The 18,702-nt window shown below is 49.4% G+C and overlaps 1 pseudogene; it reads left to right on the top strand.

The window, feature by feature from the left end:
* The first annotated feature begins 215 nt into the window (after window positions 1-215).
* LOC128826713 (butyrophilin subfamily 3 member A1-like) overlaps window positions 216-18,702 on the top strand; it is a 42,053-nt pseudogene continuing 23,566 nt past the window's right edge.

Here is an 18,702-nt window from a genome sequence, read left to right as displayed (position 1 = left end):
GGAAATTCCTAGTGCCAGGCCTGGGCAGGCGGCAGAGCAACCTGGGAGGGGTGAAATCCTCGCCTGTCAATGGGGAGATTCCCTGCCTGGGAGCAGAGTGGGTCAGGTTAGACAATGGATGGGGCATGTTCCCTGCACTGCCAGCCCCTCACACAGCCTGGGGAGTGTTAACCATCCCTGCTCTCTCCTTACAGGTCCCTGCCCAGGGTGTCCCCATGGCGACATGGTGGCAGCTCTGTGTGTGCAGCCTGGGGATCCTCCTCCTGACTCCGTGTTCTCTCTCTGGTAAAAATGTTTGAATCCCAATTATTTCCCTTCCTGTCCCCCATGTACGCTGCCCCCTGCTGGGCTGGGGTAGGGGGATCTGAGGCCCAACTAAACCCCCACCCCCTGCGACCTTCTCAGTTCTGCATAGTAAAAGGGGTCAGGGCCAGGAGGCTGTGGGGCGGGGATGACATTAGGGTGACCAGGGCGTGTCCTAGTTCTGGGTGGCAGGATTGTCGGATCTTGCAGCAAGTCGCTCAGCTCCTGCTGCCCCTGAGAGAGGCTTCCAGAGCCCCCAACACTGATCACTTCCTGTCCTGCCACAGGACCCAAAGACACCATGCTGCTAGACCTGCCCCACTGGGGACCTGGATTCTCATGGCCTGCAAGGCTTAGAACTTCTCAGCTGCCTAAGGGATGGGAGTGTCCAGTTCCCATTGGGATGAAGGGGAGCTGCAGTGTCACCAACCCCAAGCCTTCAAACACCATGAACCAGGCCTCAACAATCAGGAGATTGGCAACAAAAATCATAAGATTTAAAAAACAATCCAAAACAAAACCACTTTTGGGGGTCTTCTTATTTCCCTTGTTTTTTGAGTCTTTGGTCACATTCAGGTCATATTTTCAAGCTTTTCTCTGCAACTATTAGAGCTAGAAACTGCTTTTTTAAAAATGAAAACAGATTCTCACAAAATCACATGCCTTCAGGAGCTGGGGCTTTATGAAAAACACTTAGTAGCCCAAGAGCTGGCAACACTGGTATGAAAATCTCCTTGTTGGCTTTGAAAATCTGCTCTTTATCCCTCCCCGCCTATAGCCACACAGTGAGTGTCAGGTGCTGTAGCTCAGTAGTCATTCCTCTACATGTCCCATGTTGGGACAAAGGACCATGGAGACCCTTGAGGCACAGCTATTCTAGAGTCATAAATCACCTTCAAATATTTAATTTCCTCCAGACACCGATCACCAGAACAGTGAATCCCCATCTGAGCCATTTTCTGTTTTGGGTATTGAATAGGGTTACCATACGTCTGGTTTTTCTCGGACATGTCCGACTTTTTGGTGCTCAAATCCCCGTCCGGGGGGAATTTCCAAAAAGCTGAACATGTCCAGGAAAAATACTCCCAGCTTTGCCAGCATCCCTGCCCCAGTCCTGGGCTTACCTTAGAGCGGGCTCCGGCAGGCTGCGAGCTGCAGGCGGATTCCCCCCAGCGGCAGTGGCTGTTGCTGCTGGGAGACACCTCAGCTCTGTGCAGCTGAAGAGCCGAGCTGCCCAAGCACTACCGGCTTCACGGTTTGCCAGGCAGCCCCCATATCTCCGGACCCTGCGCCCCCGGAGCCCGGCCGGCAAGTGGATCGGAGCTCCTGGAGCAAGTGGATCGGAGCTCCCGGGGCTGGGGCGTGCTGTATGGCGCTCAGCTCCCCATTTGTGATGAGACACAGGAGTGTGGTGGATCGCTGCAAAATACCTGCCCAATCAGAGCTGCGGGACCAGGGCTTGCAGGTGCTGGATCTGACAGCTCCCATTGGAGCTTTTCCCAGCCAATGGGAGCCACTGAGCTTGGCTTATGGCGGGCGCAGCGCATGGAGAACCTGGCTGCCCCTGATCCTAGGAGCAAACACAATGCCAAAATGAAAGTGTAAATTCACTGCAGAACTAAAGACAAAATTCCCGTGTTTTCAAAGTGGTAGAGATGAATGGGAAGCTGAGTGCATGGTATGTAGACCTGGTACTTACATCTCTGTGAAAAATAAAGGTGCTAATGATTTACAGACTCAGACAAGCTCAAAAAAGCAGTTCAAGGAGAGAGCTCATGCCTGACTAACCTAATTGCCTTTTATGATGAGATAACTGGCTCTGTGGATGAGGGGAAAGCAGTGGATGTGTTATTCCTTGACTTTAGCAAAGCTTTTGATACGGTCTCCCACAGTATTCTTGCCGGCAAGTTAAAGAAGTATGGGCTGGATGAATGGACTGTAAGGTGGATAGAAAGCTGGCTAGATCGTTGGGCTCAACAGGTAGTGATCAATGGCTCCATTTCTAGTTGGCAGCCTGTTTCAAGCGGAGTGCCCCAAGGGTCAGTCCTGGGGCCGGTTTTGTTTAATATCTTCATTAATGATCTGGAGGATGGCGTGGACTGCACTCTCAGCAAGTTTGCAGATGACACTAAACTGGGAGGAGTGGTAGATACGCTGGAGGGTAAGGATAGGGTCCAGAGTGACCTAGACAAATTGGAGGATTGGGCCAAAAAAACCTGATGAGGTTCAACAAGGACAAGTGCAGAGTCCTGCACTTAGGATGGAAGAATCCCATGCACTGCTACAGACTAGGGACCGAATGGCTAGGCAGCAGTTCTGCAGAAAAGGACCTAGGAGTCACAGTGGACGAGAAGCTGGATATGAGTCAACAGTGTGCTCTTGTTGCCCAGAAGGCTAACGGCATTTTGGGCTGTATAAGTAGGGGCATTGCCAGCAGATCGAGGAACGTGATCGTTCCCCTTTATTCGACATTGGTGAGGCCTCATCTGGAATACTGTGTCCAGTTTTGGGCCCCACACTACAAGAAGGATGTGGAAAAATTGGAAAGAATCCAGCGGAGGGCAACAAAAATGATTAGGGGTCTGGAGCACATGACTTATGAGGAGAGGCTGAGGGAACTGGGATTGTTTAGTCTGCAGAAGAGAAGACTGAGGGGGGATTTGATAGCTGCTTTCAACTACCTGAAGGGGGGTTCCAAAGAGGATGGAGCTTGGCTGTTCTCAGTGGTGGCAGATGACAGAACAAGGAGCAATGGTCTCAAGTTGCAGTGGGGGAGGTCTAGGTTGGATATTAGGAAAAACTTTTTCACTAGGAGGGTGGTGAAGCACTGGAATGCATTACCTAGGGAGGTGGTGGAGTCTCCTTCTTTGGAGGTTTTTAAGGCCCGGCTTGACAAAGCCCTGGCTGGGATGATTTAGTTGGGAATTGGTCCTGCTTTGAGCAGGGGGTTGGACTAGATGACCTCCTGAGGGCCCTTCCAACCCTGATATTCTATGATTCTATGATTCTATGAACAAAATTGACAGATTATTTTGTAAAACCAGGCAGCAAATCAGAGGATGCTGTTACTGCAGCAGAGGGTGCGTTTGCATTTCATACTGTGAAGCATCATAATAGCTTTAAGTCAATGGATTGCACATCTGTCTTGTTGAAGAAGACATTCCCTGATTCTGAAGTGGCACGGAAATTTTCAAGTGCTAGAACCAAGATAAATAATTGTTATCTCTGTGCTTGCACCACATTCTGTTGATGTTGTTCTGAAAGCATTTAAAGAAAATGACATAGCTTACTGTGGAGTTGCTACAGATGGAAGCAATCACGGTTCAGTGAAAATATTTCCAGTAATTATTCAGTATTTCAACTGGAAGAATGGCGGTTTGCAGTCAAAATTGATTGAGGTCCAGAACACACCTAATGAGACTGCTGACACGATTGCTCATTACGTAAAAGAAACGCTTGAAAAAATGGTTTGTTTGAGAAGTGCATTGCATTTACAGGTGACAACTGCAATACAATGTTTGGAGGACTCCGGTGTGATGAAGATGGAAAGAATGTGTTTGCAAACTTAAAGAAGTTGTTGCAGAAGAGAACATTAATTAGTGTGGGTTGCCCAGCACACATTTTGAACAACTGTGTTCACCATGCAGCAGAAAGAATGAACGTTGACATTGAGAACATTATTTTTAAAATTTACCAGTACTTTCATACCTACACTGTCCGAACTGAGTGGCTGAAGGAGTACTGTGAGTTTGTTGATGTTGAATACATGATGGCGGTCATTATTTCCAGGCATTACAAGGCTGATACAGATGTTTCCGGCCTTGAAGTCATTCTTTCTGTCACAGGACAAACCACCCATAGTGCTTAAGACATTTTTTGAGTATGAATTAAGTGAGATTTACCTCTGGCACATGCATTCACTCAGGAGTGTACTCCAAACTTACATCCAAGAAATCGAAAGGGAAAGCAATTCTGTCGTGGAAGTGCTGAACAGTTTGAACTTGGTTCAGACTATCCCTCTTGAACGCAAGACTCACAACTTTATGTCCCTGAAAGTTAAGGGACTACTGGCACAAAAGTGCATGGAAGGAATTGATGAAGAGTGTGACAAATTCTGTGCTGAAGTAAATAATATGTACAGCATATAGAATATTTGGAGATGTGGCTTAGACCCCTGGAAGACTTCTCTTGTTTCAGGTGGATTACCCTGAGTGAGACAACGAATTGGAGTGATGTGGAACGTTGTATCAAGTACCTGACCAATAAGGGGATGCAAATTGATGACGTGAAGTGTTTTGATCAGTTCAGCAACCTGAAGAAGTTTACGGAAAGTTGCAACAGTGATGAAGAGTTCAGTAATTTGCTAGCACACCAGAAGTGGACCAAATATTTTGAAAAATCCAAAAACATTGAGTGTCATTCAGAACTGTTAAAGATTGCACAGTTCTTCTTTGCTATTCCTTCTCACAATGCAAATGTAGAGCGAATTTTTTCACTGATGCAAAGCCAGTGGACAAAGGAAAGGACCAACTTGAATGCTGAGTCGTTGAAAGGAATTCTACTTGTACAGTACAACTTCAGACAAACTTCTTGTAAAGACTTTCATGCCTTCTTAAAGAGCAATCAGCCACTGCTGAGAAAAATGTGATCTGCAGAAAGAAAGAAAACTGAAGAACTGGTGAAAGGAAAGGACTCACTACATATAAAGAATTACGTCTGGAAGGAATTTTTAAATAGCTCAAAATGTCCGGGATTTTACCAGGCAGGGAGGAGAACTGGGTGCTCCAAGGCATCTGGGGAGCTGGGAAATAGAACAGTGTGAGCTGCGTGTCCTGACCGCTCCCGAAAACTGAGCGCCGGGGCAGATCTTCCACTGGTGTTAACTGAGCAGCTTCATTAAAGTAATGGGAGTCTACACTAGTGGAGTGCTTGACTCTAGAATTGGTGCAGCTGTTTCGCGTGGCTGGGAGGAAGGAGGGGGAATGCGGGGCGCTCAGGGGAGGGGGCGGAGTTGGGGCGGGGACTTTGGGGAAGGGGTTGGAATGGGGGCAGGGAAGGGGCGGAGTTGGGGCGGGGCCAGGGGTGGGGTAAGGGGCAGAGTTGGGGTGGGGCCGGGGCCCCGTAGAGTGTCCTCTTTTTTCTGTGTTCAAATATGGTAACTCTACTATTGAATCCATGGAAGGGACGTGCAGCAGCCCAAAGGTCCATCAAAGACCCGATACCCTCAGGCCAGACAGAAGCCCTCTGAGGTGACCACTCAGCAGCCATTGTGGGCTATGTGGATCTGAAACTGGTTCACCAGAGAAGTTGCTCCCAGCTTGTAACTTAATGCCATGGGTCCGTGCAGTGCACTATGAACTGGCAGGTGGCTTCCAGTTGGGGCCATCCCTTGCCAACAGAGTGTAGGTAGGTTGCAAGACAGGCATCTTTGGAGGGGTTTCCAGGGGATTGTAGGACAGCATTGGAGCACTAGCTTGTGCCAGCTGTGGTCTGGCTGCACTGCCCTGTGTCCACACAGAGAGTAACGCAATTGAGCTACACATGGCTCAGTCTCAGGAACCTTCTGCTATGAGCAATTCCCAACAGGGAATTTTGTTTAGTTCAGTGACACCCTCTCCTCACACTCAGTGTGTGTCTGTACCAGCTGGGCCCTGGCTCAGCGACACCCTCTCTTCTTTCTGCTCACTCACTCTGCTCTTGGGGTTTTCTATTGCAGAGAAGTTTTCCCTGGCTGGCTCCCAGCACCCCGTGGTGGGGGTAGTTGGCCAGGATGTGGTGTTACCCTGCCAGCTCTCACCCCCGGCCCGGCTGCCCAACATGGAAGTGCTGTGGAGGAAAATTGGAACAATATTTATCACGGTTCACAAGTACTTGGATGCGGGTTCCCAGGACCTGCCAGGGGAGAGTTACCAGACCCGGACGGAGCTGTTCCCGCAGGAGTTTAGCAGTGGGAACGTCTCCCTGAAGCTGAAAGGGCTCCAAGGGGCAGATGCCGGGACATACCATTGCTTTGTGAGGAACCCAGAATGGAGCCAGGAAGCCACCACTGAGCTAAGGGTCGCAGGTGAGATTCGGCACTAAGGGGCACTGTGTCTGGGTAGCCAGAGCCTCCTGTACCCTGGGGGAGGGGTGTCCCCAGACTGAGCCCAGCATGGCATTAGGGTCCTGTGCTGCAGGGAGCTGTGTGGAGGACTCAGTAGAGGGCGCTCTCCCTTCACACTCAGCAGCGACCCCACTGTGGTACTAGCAAGGTCAGTGCTGCATTAAACAACCTCTTTTCAATGAGATGTAAAGCTACAGTCCTCAGTCACCAGGCTCATTGTGGTGCTGTTTGAGGGTGTGGGACCTTTACCCCCATGTTCAGCCCAAATCCCAGGTGAGGTCATAAGTACATTTGGCCTCCCTGAAACTCCCCCTGCAGTGTCCAAGGTCTGAGATATTGTTTGTTATTCCCTGGGCACTGACCCCGTGTTCAGTGCTGCACAAGGGCAGTGGAAGAGACAATCTCTGCCCATTTACCTCACTGAGTAACCTAGCTCCAGACAATACAGTTCAGAAACATCAAGCCCCAGGTGAGGGGCCTGCCTGTGATAATACAGAGCATTGAGGTTATTTTAAATAATCTCCCATCTTTGGTGGCTCCTAGTGCAAAGGCTCCACAGGAGACGTATGCTTTTAGGGAGAGATTTAAATGAGGGGAGGGTGGTTGTGTGCAGCACAGGGAGAGGGAAATCCAAATATGAGGAGTGGCTTGGCCTTGGGCACCATTCCCAGTGTGAGAGAAGGACACGAGAGGGGACAGTATGTAGAAGGATGGCACAGGAGGAGTAGGAGCAGTTATGTAGGCGGGGTCACCATTCCTCACTTCCTGCTCTGTACTGAAGTGCAGTGATCCTGACAGCTGCTGGGCTCCACCCCAGAAGTGGTTGCATTTCAGCAGCAGGTGCAGCGATCTCTTTGTAGCAATTTCACCCTGCACATTTGTCTGTGAGCCTGCAGGGCCAAGTGCTTTATGGAAATGCAAGAGAATCCCCCAAACTGGCAGTTATTCTAATACTTAGATTCACCAAGCTAGCAACAAAACAGCTTCCACAGCACCTTACTGGTTACCAAGAAGCCAAAAACAGAGTTCCCTTAAAATAATCCAGGCTTGAACTCCCACCCAGACAGCCAAGTCAAATATGAGGATGACTGTGCCACAAGTACTCCTGTTCTTCTTTTTGCGGATACAGACTAACACGGCTGTTACTCTGAAACTGAAAATCTTGTTCATCATATAAAAAGTTCTACCAATCCCAAAGGATCAGACACATCACCCACCATATTAATGAATATTTCAGATCTTACCTAAATACATGCTTACAGCCAATTCTTATTAACTAAACTAAAATGTATAAAAAAGAAAAGAGAGTACAGGTTAAAAGATCATTATACATAGAGACTTGGATAACATTTTTAGGTCAGTTTCATAGTGGAGATGGTGAGCTTTAGAGTTGCAAAGAGTTCCTTCAGAATTAGTTCATAGGTTACAGTCCAATGTCCATTAACAGGGCAATCCAGACGGGACTGGAGACCTCAGTCTTGAGACTCAAACGTCCCCTGATGAAGCTTAAGCAGATATGTGAGAACAGGATCAGGGCCCAAGTGTTCCTTTTATAGTTCTTTTACAGCCTCTTGACAGCATGCAGTCCTTGGGTGAACAATAGTCGCTTTGAAGTAACCTCCTGTTTTCTAAGCACCACCAGTAATTAGCTTCATGGATTAACAAGGTAACTGCCTGTCTTCTGCCATTTACAGGTAGTTTACTACGTATTTCAGAGAGAAATGAAGACAATAATATTAGTACATTTATAGTTCATCTAAATTTTAACATTTCCTTTTGATCTCTGAATTAACAGAATACAGTGATAGACAGGTTACATTGTCAACCTCTAACAATATATATGTAAACACACAAAAACACAATTCTTATCTACTAATATGTTTCTAAAGGTTGAATCTGGGTCAATTAGCCTGCTAGTTGTGTAACCCTTTCTAGTCCTGTGTCACAGAGACAGTGTTATTTAATTTCTCCAATCATCATGTTGAGGGATCTCAGGGTGACTTTGCACATATGGGAATGGAGCTTTCCAGTCACAGCCCCCTATATCCAGTGGTAGCTGAGGAATCACGTGGTGCAACCAAAGACATGATTGCCTGATACACACACTCTCTCTGTCTCTCCCTGCAGCTGTGGCTCCAGTGTTCATCGATGTTCTGGGCCCCCGGGGTCAGGGGATCGGGCTGGCCTGTAGATCTGCAGGCTGGTTCCCCAAACCTGAACTCCAGTGGGTTGACAAGAACTGGCAGAACCTGGCGATGGAGATTGTGACCAATGTAACTCAGGACAGGGACAACCTGTATAGTGTTGTGAGTCACGTCACTGTCACAGAAGGGGAAGAGAATGGAGACATCAGTTGTGTAGTGCGGAATGGCCTGCTGGAGCCCGAGAGACAATCTGCCATTCACCTCTCAGGTGAGTCCCCCCATGCAGAAGGTGTCACCACAGGAGTGAGGGATCTGGGTCACTTGGGAATTGCACTTGACTTGGGAAATGAAGCTAGACAAATTAAGACTAGAGACTAGATAAGGTACAGATTTTAACAGTGTGGGGAATTAACCAATCGAACAGCTGACCTCAGGACGTGGTGGATTTTCCATCCCTTGGAATCTTTCAATCCACACTGGGCGTCTCTTTCTCTAAGATCTGCTCTTGCAGAAACAGAAGTTCTGGGCTGGATGCAGAGATCCGTGGGAGAGCGTCTCTGGCCTGAGTTATACAGGAGGAGCCCGTATGATCATAATGGCCCCTTCGGGCCTTAACATTCTGTGAATCCATGAACTCATAACACACTGAGGCCAGCTTGGAAAACAATTGTTCTCTGCTGAACTTATCTGGACTGGACGTGGTGACTGAGAACTGGGAGCTGTGTGACAGTAACCATCCGAACAGCCAGCTGGTGCGGACAGGGATGGGCAGGCTGGATGCAGAGCTGCTGGCTGTTGACTTGTAACAGCAGGAGGGATTTGGTCAGAGCAGAGTCCTGGTTCTTGGAACTGATGCTGCGCTGGCTTCTCCAGTTTCACTGGGTCCATTTGCAGCTGTCATTTGAGTATGGAGAGGGACATTCCCGTTTATTTCTGGGGCTGTCTGAGCCTCAACTCAGCTGTCAAACCAAATAGCAAACCCCATTCTCTAGCTCCAGGATGGGACCTTGCTCCTCACACACTGCGCTCTCTGTTTGCCAGGTGACGTCTTCCCCCGTGTTTCTCCCTGGCTGGCTGCATTCTGGGTATTGTTCACTCTGGTTCTCATTGCTGCTGGAGCTTGCGCATATCTTGGATACACAGGTAATGGGAATGTGTTACTTGCATGTTTAGAGCATGGCCCTAGAGGGCACTGGGCTGGGGCATGTGAGTGTCTTATTGTTCAGATATTGACCTTGTGTTGGTTTTAGGAAATAAACCAAATTAACAAACACACTGGGATGCCTGGCCTCAGCTGTATTAGCGTATTGCTCAGTGTGTTCACTTCCTTCCCTGTCTCACTGCGATGTCTGATTCTCTGTCTCACAGCAAAGCAAAAGGCCTCTCAGAAGAAACAATCTGAACAGAAGGCACTGTTAAACTTTGGTAGGTCTCCTGCTTTAGTTCTTGCACTGTCTGTTGAGATGTGTGAGCTCTGTGACTGCTTTGTGTTATCAGGGCAATGAAGGGGATAGAGCCAGGAGGTCTCTGCCTCCCCACATTCTCATGCACACTGATGATAACAGGTTGGCAAATGTGTCCTTTGCAATGGAAACCCAATGGTCAGTGCTTGTGAGAGTCCCTGCATGTGGGTGTGGCAGGGAGATTGTGCCACCCTTACTCTGGGCAATTGCTCAGTGGCTGTATTCTGTATAAAGCAAATGACACTGCAAAATCAGTGATGCTTTCTGAGATGATTTCTTCCCTGTGACTGTTGAATGCACAGGACACAGGGAGGGTCATTAACCACTGGAGCAATCTCCCAGGGCAGTGGTGAATTCTCCATCTCTTGTTGGCATCACATCTGGACTGGGCACCTTTCTGGAAGCTGCTGTAGCCAAACCCAAGTTATTGGGCTCAGTGCAAGGGGAACTGGGTGAGATTCTCTGACCTGTGATATACAGCTGTAGATGATCTAATGGCCTTGTCTGATCTTCAACTCTATGAATCTGTGACATTCCCTGTCTCAAGATGTGGCAATAGACACAGCAGCACTGTTTTTTAGAAGTCCACACGTCTAATTTATTTCACTGTGAACTTTTCTATATTTAAGAACAATATTGGTTTGCACCATGATGGTGCTGAGTGGTGCTGACCCATTCTGCTGGGCACTGCACTCACATGCAGGGAAATACAGATGACAGGTGGAGAGAAAGGATAAAACATGCCAGCACAGTGACTGGGATTCTCACAACAAGGACAACCTGGAAAAGCCCTGAGGATCCCCCTCTTTCATCTCCTTTGCCCTCTGCCATACCCCCTTGTGGCCCACCATTCCTCCAGCTGGGGAGGGCTGGATGGGACTCCCCTAGTAATCAGTGCTGTTCTGTAACTAGCCAGAGGGGTCGCTGTGGAGTAATTAACCCCACCCCATGGTTCTACTGGCCCTGCTTCACCAGCCCAAGGCCTGCTCTACACACAGCCCTGCACCAGTTTAACTCAAGGTGTGTTTAGATACCTAATTAGTTTAGGGTTACCATATTTAACAAATAAAAAAAGAGGACCCTGGCCCCGCCCATTTCCCACCCCTAGCCCCGCCCAGCCACGCCCCTTCCCTGCCCCAACCCCGCCCTAACTCCGCCCCCTCCTCCCTCCCACTCCCAGCCACGCGAAAAGGGCTGCCCGAGCACTACCGGCTTCACGGTTTGCCGGGCAGCCCCCAGACCCTGCGCCCCCAGCCAGCGCTTCCCCAGCGCAGCTGGAGCCCGGGAGGGGAAGTGCCCAGCCGGGGGCGCAGGGTCTGGAGGCTGCCCGGCAAACCGTGAAGCCAGTAGCGCTTGGGCTTCGGGCAGCCCCTATGCCTCCGGACCCTGCGCCCTGGCCGGGCACTTCCCCTCCCGGGCTCCAGCGGCGCAGGGTCCGGAGGCATGGGGGCTGCCCAAAGCCCATAGCGCTCGGCTCTTAAACAGAGCCGAAGAGTCAGGGGAGGAGCGGAGCCCAGGAGGGGAAGTGCCCGGCCGGCGGCTGGGGTCCGGAGGCAAGGCGGCTGCCTGAAGCCCATAGCGCTCGGGCAGCTCGGCTCTTAAACAGAGCCAAAGAGTCAGGGGAGGAGCAGAGCAGCCGTGGGAGTGGAAGTGCCCGGCCAGCATTTTCCTGGACATGTTCGGCTTTTTGGCAATTCCCCCCGGACGGGGGTTTGATTGCTGAAAAGCCGGACATGTCTGGGAAAAAACGGACGTATGGTAACCCTAAATTAGTTAAACTGGTTCAAGAGTGTGTGTAGACAAGGGCTAAGGAGTGAAAAACTCCCCAGGTCTCCAGCATGTTGGTGCATATCACTAACCACCAGCTCCACTCCTGTCAAAACTGCTGGCTCCTGCACTGGGGCTGGGAGTGTGGGTGTGGGATGTCTGTGACTCACCCCAGTCATTAGGGAGTGTACAGCACTGCACAGTGTGTGTCTCTGGGTCTGATTCTTTTCTATTCCCATTTCAGAGACTGAGAAGAAGACCTTGGAAACAGGTACTTGGCTAAACCCATAGTAAATGTGTGTCTATGCTTCCATGGTATAATAAGATAGAAAAATCACCACACGCACTGTATGGACCGTAGTCACTTTCATGATCATCTCCCCCTGCCCTGGAAATAGCCAAACATTGCAGAGTTAGCAGCTCACATTTCAGCCTTAACAACGAAGAATTAATTTAAAGCATATGGAATGATGGGACTCAGGCTAGGTCTACGCTGCCCAATGGTTCAGATTATGGGGGTGTTTCACCGTGCCTCAGTGGGTCACAGCTGAGATACCAGATTCAGGACAAGCTGCTGAGAAATGGTGCAGACCCACCCCAAACTGGTGCTTATTCTTCCATAAGATATACCAAACCAGTAACAAAAGTAAACTTCTGTCTCATCACACCAGTTAACAAGAAGTCAGAAATGCAGTCTCCCTAGGTATCCAAGCCCTTCTTTCACAACCCACACACTAGACTTAATAATGAGTGGTCATTTAAAACCAATGTCATTACACAAAGTGTTCTTCTAATCCCAAGAGATCAGCCACATAGCCATGTCAATATACAACTCAGATCTTACTCAATGATCTCGCTGTTGCCAGTCCTTTACTATCTAATATCAAAGATCTATTTAGAGGAGAAAAGAAAGGAGAGAGTTATAATGCTTAAGAAAAACAAATACATACACTCATTGCAAAATTCTTGGTAGAATAAACTGATGGCTCTTAAAAATCTCTGGTGACTTCCAAAAGATTGGAAGATCCTCAGTCCATTGGTTGGAATGCTCTTTGTAGTGTAAGTCCATTGTCCAGAGATCAGGGCAGGAAAAAGGCCAATTGGAGATGCTTATGGGTTTTTTTAATACCTTCTCCCATGTGGAGGGACAATTCTCAGTCTTAGTTGGTGAAAAGGTACAGGCACAAAATGGAGTCCAGGTCACATGAGCAAGTCACATGCGTTTCATGCTTTGATGAGTCATAGCAGGAGCCATTACCCATATTCTGGCTGAAATGTCCTCAAGAAGGCCCACCAGGTGGGAATAAGCTTCTTCTATGGTCCATTGTGTTAGTTAATGGGCCACAAACTTGACTGATCCATTCACAATATGCTGTCCAGTCCCACACCCCCGCCCTCTCACACACGATACATGTGAAGTCACTGGTAGGGACCTAGGAATTGAGCTGTGCAGGGGGTCCACAGGCAACAAAGACCACCACTGACTGTAGCCTCCTGCAATCCTAGTCCTGGGCTTCCTCCCCCAGCTCCAGCTCTGTTTGCATCCCTCAGTCCCCACCCACAGTTTCCCTGCTATTCCAGCTCTCGTCTCCTTAGTCCTGTCCAGGTTTCCCTCCTCTTAGTATACGCCTGGGCCCCCAATGAAGAGAGAATCCAAATCCTACTATGTTCTGTATGGGCTGTGTGAGGTGCACTCTGATCGGCCCCACCACCCACATTATTCTCACAAGGGCTAGGGCGGGACCTGACCCCATGGTTCTAGGTGTGGACAATAAATCCAGTGCCACACAGCCCCATGGACCTTTCCCCAGCTAAGCTCCTGCCAGCCACTGACCCTAGAGTTACACACTTATGCAGATCAGCACCACAAAGGGATTGCGCGGCACAGAAATGGGAGGTCTGAGGCCAGGTGACAGGCTGCAGCAGTGCAGGCCTCTCCCTACGTCATACATGTTCAGCTGTGACGCTCCCTCCCCTCATTTCTGTCAGTGCCATCAGTGGGGGATTTTGCCCCCAGGAGAAATTTGGGGCTCTGTTTAGGGGATGGTCTGAGTCCTTGTCTGTTGTTCATTAACAAAAGTTTTGTCTGATGTTTCCTGTCAATTCTGAGACCCTTGGCTCATTAGTAGGGCCCTACCAAATTCTTGGCCATGAAAAACGTGTCATGGACCATGAGAACTGGTCTCCCCCATGAAATCTTGTCTTATGTGCGCTTTTACCTTGTACTATATAGATTTCATGGGGGAGACCAGTATTTCTCAAATTAGGGGTTCTGTCCCAAAAGTGAGTTGCAGGCGAGGTGGCAAGGTTATTTTAGGGGGGGCACAGTATTGCCACTCTTACTTCTGCGCTGCTGCCTATGGAGCTGTGCGGCTGGAGTGTGGTGGCTGCTGACTGAGGGCCCAGCTTTGCAGGCAGCAGCGCAGAAGTCAGGGTGGCAACACCATACCATGCCATCCTTACTTCTGCGCTACTGCTGGCAGTGGCTCTGCCTTCAGAGCTAGGCTCCTTGCCAGAAGCTTCCACTCTCCAACTGCCCAGCTCTGAAGGCAGCACCACTGCCAGCACGAGCACAGAAGTAAGGGTAGCAGTACCACAACCCCCCTACAATAACCTTGTGACCCCATACCTCCCTTTTGAGTCACGACCCCTTCAATTACAACACTGTGAAATTTCAGATTAAAATGGCTGAAATCATGAAATTTACATTTTTAAAAATCCTATGACCGTGAAATTGACCAAAATGGACCATGAATTTGGTAGGGCCCTACTCATTGAGTACATCTCCACTACAACTGGGAGCAACCATCCCAGTGCAGATACCCAGACTCATGCTAGCTCTGCTTCAGCAAGTGTGTTAACAACAGCAGTGTGGCTGGGGTACCACGGGCAGTGGCTCAAGGTAGCCGTCCAAGTACGTAATCCGAGGTTCTGAGTGGGTTTGTACTTGAGCAGCTGGCCCAAGCCGCTGGATGTCCTACCCCCGGCTACCCTGCTGCTTTTGGCACACTAGCTCGAGCAGAGCTAGCACTCGTCTGCCTGCCCAGACTGGGAAGCTCACTCCCAGCTGCAGTGTAGATGTAACCAGAGTCTGCAATAGCCCCATGTCACTGTGCTTGGAACAACGCTCGCTGAATCCATCATGCTCTCCTTTTCTTCTCTCCCCAGAATGTCAGGAGCTGCGTGAGAAGCTTGGTAAATTCATCCACCTTGCCTTATAGCCCCTGGGCAGAGGCTCCCAGCCACACATGGTGCTGAGCAGACACAGAAGCACCGACACTGCAGAGCAGGGCTGAGTGAATAGTTCAGGCCAAAATCTGTGTCACATTAGTTACCCCAGTCCCATGGCAGCACTGTGAGCTCTCTGCAGACACAGGGTTACCTGCTCTCAAGTGTGGATAGACAGACAGGTGTCACCTTGGCTTGGACAATCCAATGGCAATCACATTGCTCTGGTGCAGCAGAAGGTGGCCAGCCGCTTTCTATTGCTGACTGCAGCAGGATAGGCTGTTCTGGGCCATTTCCCAAAAGGTGGAGATGAGCAAGAAGCCAGGTTCAGACTCATGTTTCCATGCTTTGTTGCCAAGGACAGATCCCAGATTTGAGCTCCAAGCAACCATAGGCATGTCCATCCCCTAGTTACACCTGTAGTGTGTAGCTTTGATGCTCTATAGGGCTATTAGTAACACAGAAAAGGAATTCCCCGTAGACAGAAGGGTTGAGAATGTCAGAGCTGTATCGGGATCCAGACCCAACTCTTCTGTCAAGGTTAGATGCTTTGTAAATCCCAGGGCTTCTGCATGTTGGTGCGTATCACGAACTACCAGCCCCGATCCTATCTAAGCTACTCGTTCCTGCACTGGGGATGGGAGTGTGACTGTGGGGTGTCTGCAACTAACCCCAGTCATTTTGGGGCACAGAGCATCACCGAGCTCCAGTCTCTGTGTCTAACTCTTTTCTCCTCCCTATTTCAGAAGCTCAGAAGAATGTCTTTGAATCAGGTACTTGGCTAATCCTCTAATAAATGTGTGTCTGTGCTTTCACATGGTAACTAAATAGAGAAATCCCCATATACATTGTATGGACTTGAGTCACCTTCCTGATCATCCCCCCTCCCCTCCCCCACCATGGAAATAAACAAACACTGCAAAGTTTGCAGCTCACATTTCGATATCATAATTAACAACGGAGAGTGAATTTATTGCATCTGGGATGGTGGGACTCAGGCTATCTCCACACGGCCCAAAAATGTTCAGATCATGGGGATGTAAATAGCAATGCACACCAAAGTGCTGCACTGTGACAACCTGTGTGGATGCTCTGAGTGTGAATTTAAAGGTTCCTAGTTCACATTAATATCATCCTATCTGAAGAGGTCTGTATTAGTGCAAACTAGGTACTGTTCAATGCACACCAGCAGCATCCACACAGGACAGTTACAGAGCAGCACTTTGGTGCCTGCTGCAAATCACAACCCTGTAGGCTGAACTATGGGGCTGTGTAGACAAGCCCTGAGTCAGGGGCTGAGCAAATTTCCTCCACAGAGGTCTGTGGATTCTAGGGTTGCCAACCCTCCAGGATTGGCCTGGAGTCTCCAGGAATTCAAGATTAATCTTTAATTAAAGATTATGTCATATAATGAAACCTTCAGGAATACATCCAACCACAGTTGGCGACCCTCGTGGATACATCTCAGTTCTAACCTGCAAAATAGCTGATATCCCAATTCTGAGCTCACTACATGCACACAGCTCTGCTGGTGCCCCTCAGTCCCCAACTGTAAGCTCCACTATCCAAGCCCTGGGCTCCCCTGGCACAGCTGGTGTCCCTCAGTCCCTACCAACTACCCCCTTGGTATCCTAGCCCTGAACTCCCCAGAGCTGTACAGTCCTGTTCTCTTCCTCATCCTCTGCCCACCCTCGTACTCTAGGCCTGGGCCTCAAATAAACAGACTCCAAATCCTTCTACACTCTGTACATTCTCAGTGAGGTACATTCTGATAGGACCCACAACCCACAGTGTTCCCATGAAACCCAGGAGAGGTCCTGACCCCCTGGTCTAGAGGTGGGCAGTATAACCAGTGCCACACAGCCCCACGGAGCCCTTCCCCAGCTAAATTCCTGCCCACCACTAACCCTAGAGTTACACACTTCTGCAAATCAGCACCACAAAGGGGTTGCCCAGCACAGAAATAGAAGGTCTGAGTCTGGGTGATAGGCTGCAGCAGTGCAGGCCTCTCTCTATATGATACATGTTCAGCTGTGATGCTCCCTTCCTTCACTCCCGGCTGCTGGGGGAGCTGCCACTTGGGGCAATTTGTGGGCTCTCTCTAAGGGCTGATCTGTGACCTTGTCTGTTGTGCATTAACAACAGTTTTGTCTGACACGTCCTGTCGGTTCTGAGACCCTTGGCTCTTTGGGTACGTCTACACTGCAGCTGAGAGTGAGCTTCCCAGCTTGGGTAGCCAGACTCAAACTCACTCTGCTTGAGCCAGTGTGCTAACAATAGTAGTGTGGCTGGCAGTAGCAGGGACAGCAGCTCAGGGTAGCTGCCCAAATATGTACCCAGGGATTCTGAGTGGGTTTGCATTTGAGCGGCTAGCCCAAGATACTGCACATGTTACCCGCGACTACCCTGCTGCTTTTAATGGACTAACTCATGCAGAGCTAGCACTCATCTGCTTGCCCAAACTGGGAAGCTCACTCCCAGCTGTATTGTAGATGCACTCAGATTTTGGAATAACCCTACCTCACTGTTCTTGGAACAATCCACACTGAACCCATGATGGTCTCCTTTTCTTCTCTCCCCAGAATCCCAGGATCTGAAGCAGTTGCTCAGTAAGTTCATCAACCTTCTCGTAGAGAGTCCCTGGGCAGAGAGTCCCAGTCACACACAGTGCTGAGCAGACACAGAAGCACCAACACCACAGGGAAGGGCTCCGTGAACAGTTCAGGCCAAAATCAGAGTCACATTAGTTACCCCAGTCCCACTGCAGCACTGTGAGCTCCTTGCAGCAGACACAGGGTTACCTGCTCTTGTGCCTGGATAGACAGACAGGTGTTACCTGGCCTTTGACAATCCAGTGCCAGTCACATTGCTCTGATGCAGCAGGAGAGGGCAGCTGCTTTCTACAGATGACTGCAGCAGTGCAGGCTCTTCTGGGCCACTTCCCAGAACATGGCTCACGTTTCCATGCTTTGTTGCCAAGTTCAGATCCCAAATGTCAGACCCAATCATCTGCACATTCATCCCCTAGTTACACTGGGAGTGCATAGCTCTGATGCTCCAAAGGGCTGTTAGTAATACAGAAAAGGACTTCCTCTTAGAAAGAAGGGTTGTGAATGTCAGAGCTGTATTGGGATCCAGACCCACGTCTTCCATCAAGGTGAGATGCTTTGCAACTCCCAGGGCTCCTGCGTGTTGGTGCATATCACGAACCACCAACCCCACTCCTATCAAAGCTGCTGGCTCCTGCACTGGGGCTGGGAGTGTGGCTGTAACTAACCCCAGTTGTTATGGGGCACACAGCATCACACAGCGTGTCTGCCTCTTGCTCTAGGGCTGGGAGTATGTCAGTGGGTGTCCATAACTATCCCCAGTCATTAGGGGCACACAGCATCACACAGCACGTCTCTGTGTCTAACTCTTTTCTCTTGCCCATTTCAGCCTCTGAGCAGAATGAGAACAAGCAGTTGAAATCAGGTACTTGTCTAATCCCTAGTAAACGTGTGTTTGTGCTTTCACACTATAACGAGATAGGAAAATTACCACACACAGTGTATGGACTTCAGTCACCTTCATGATCATCTCCCCCTGCCCTGGAAATATTCAAACCCTGCAGTGTTTCTAGCTCACATTTCTTTATCATCCTTAATGATGGAGAGTGAATATAGTGCAAACTTCCTCCATGCAATTCTGTGGA

Source organism: Malaclemys terrapin, chromosome 20 (genome assembly GCF_027887155.1).
Source record: "Malaclemys terrapin pileata isolate rMalTer1 chromosome 20, rMalTer1.hap1, whole genome shotgun sequence".
Classification (NCBI taxonomy): domain Eukaryota; kingdom Metazoa; phylum Chordata; order Testudines; family Emydidae; genus Malaclemys; species Malaclemys terrapin.
Note: the sequence above shows the minus strand (reverse complement) of the source record. Positions and strands in the feature narration are given on the sequence as shown.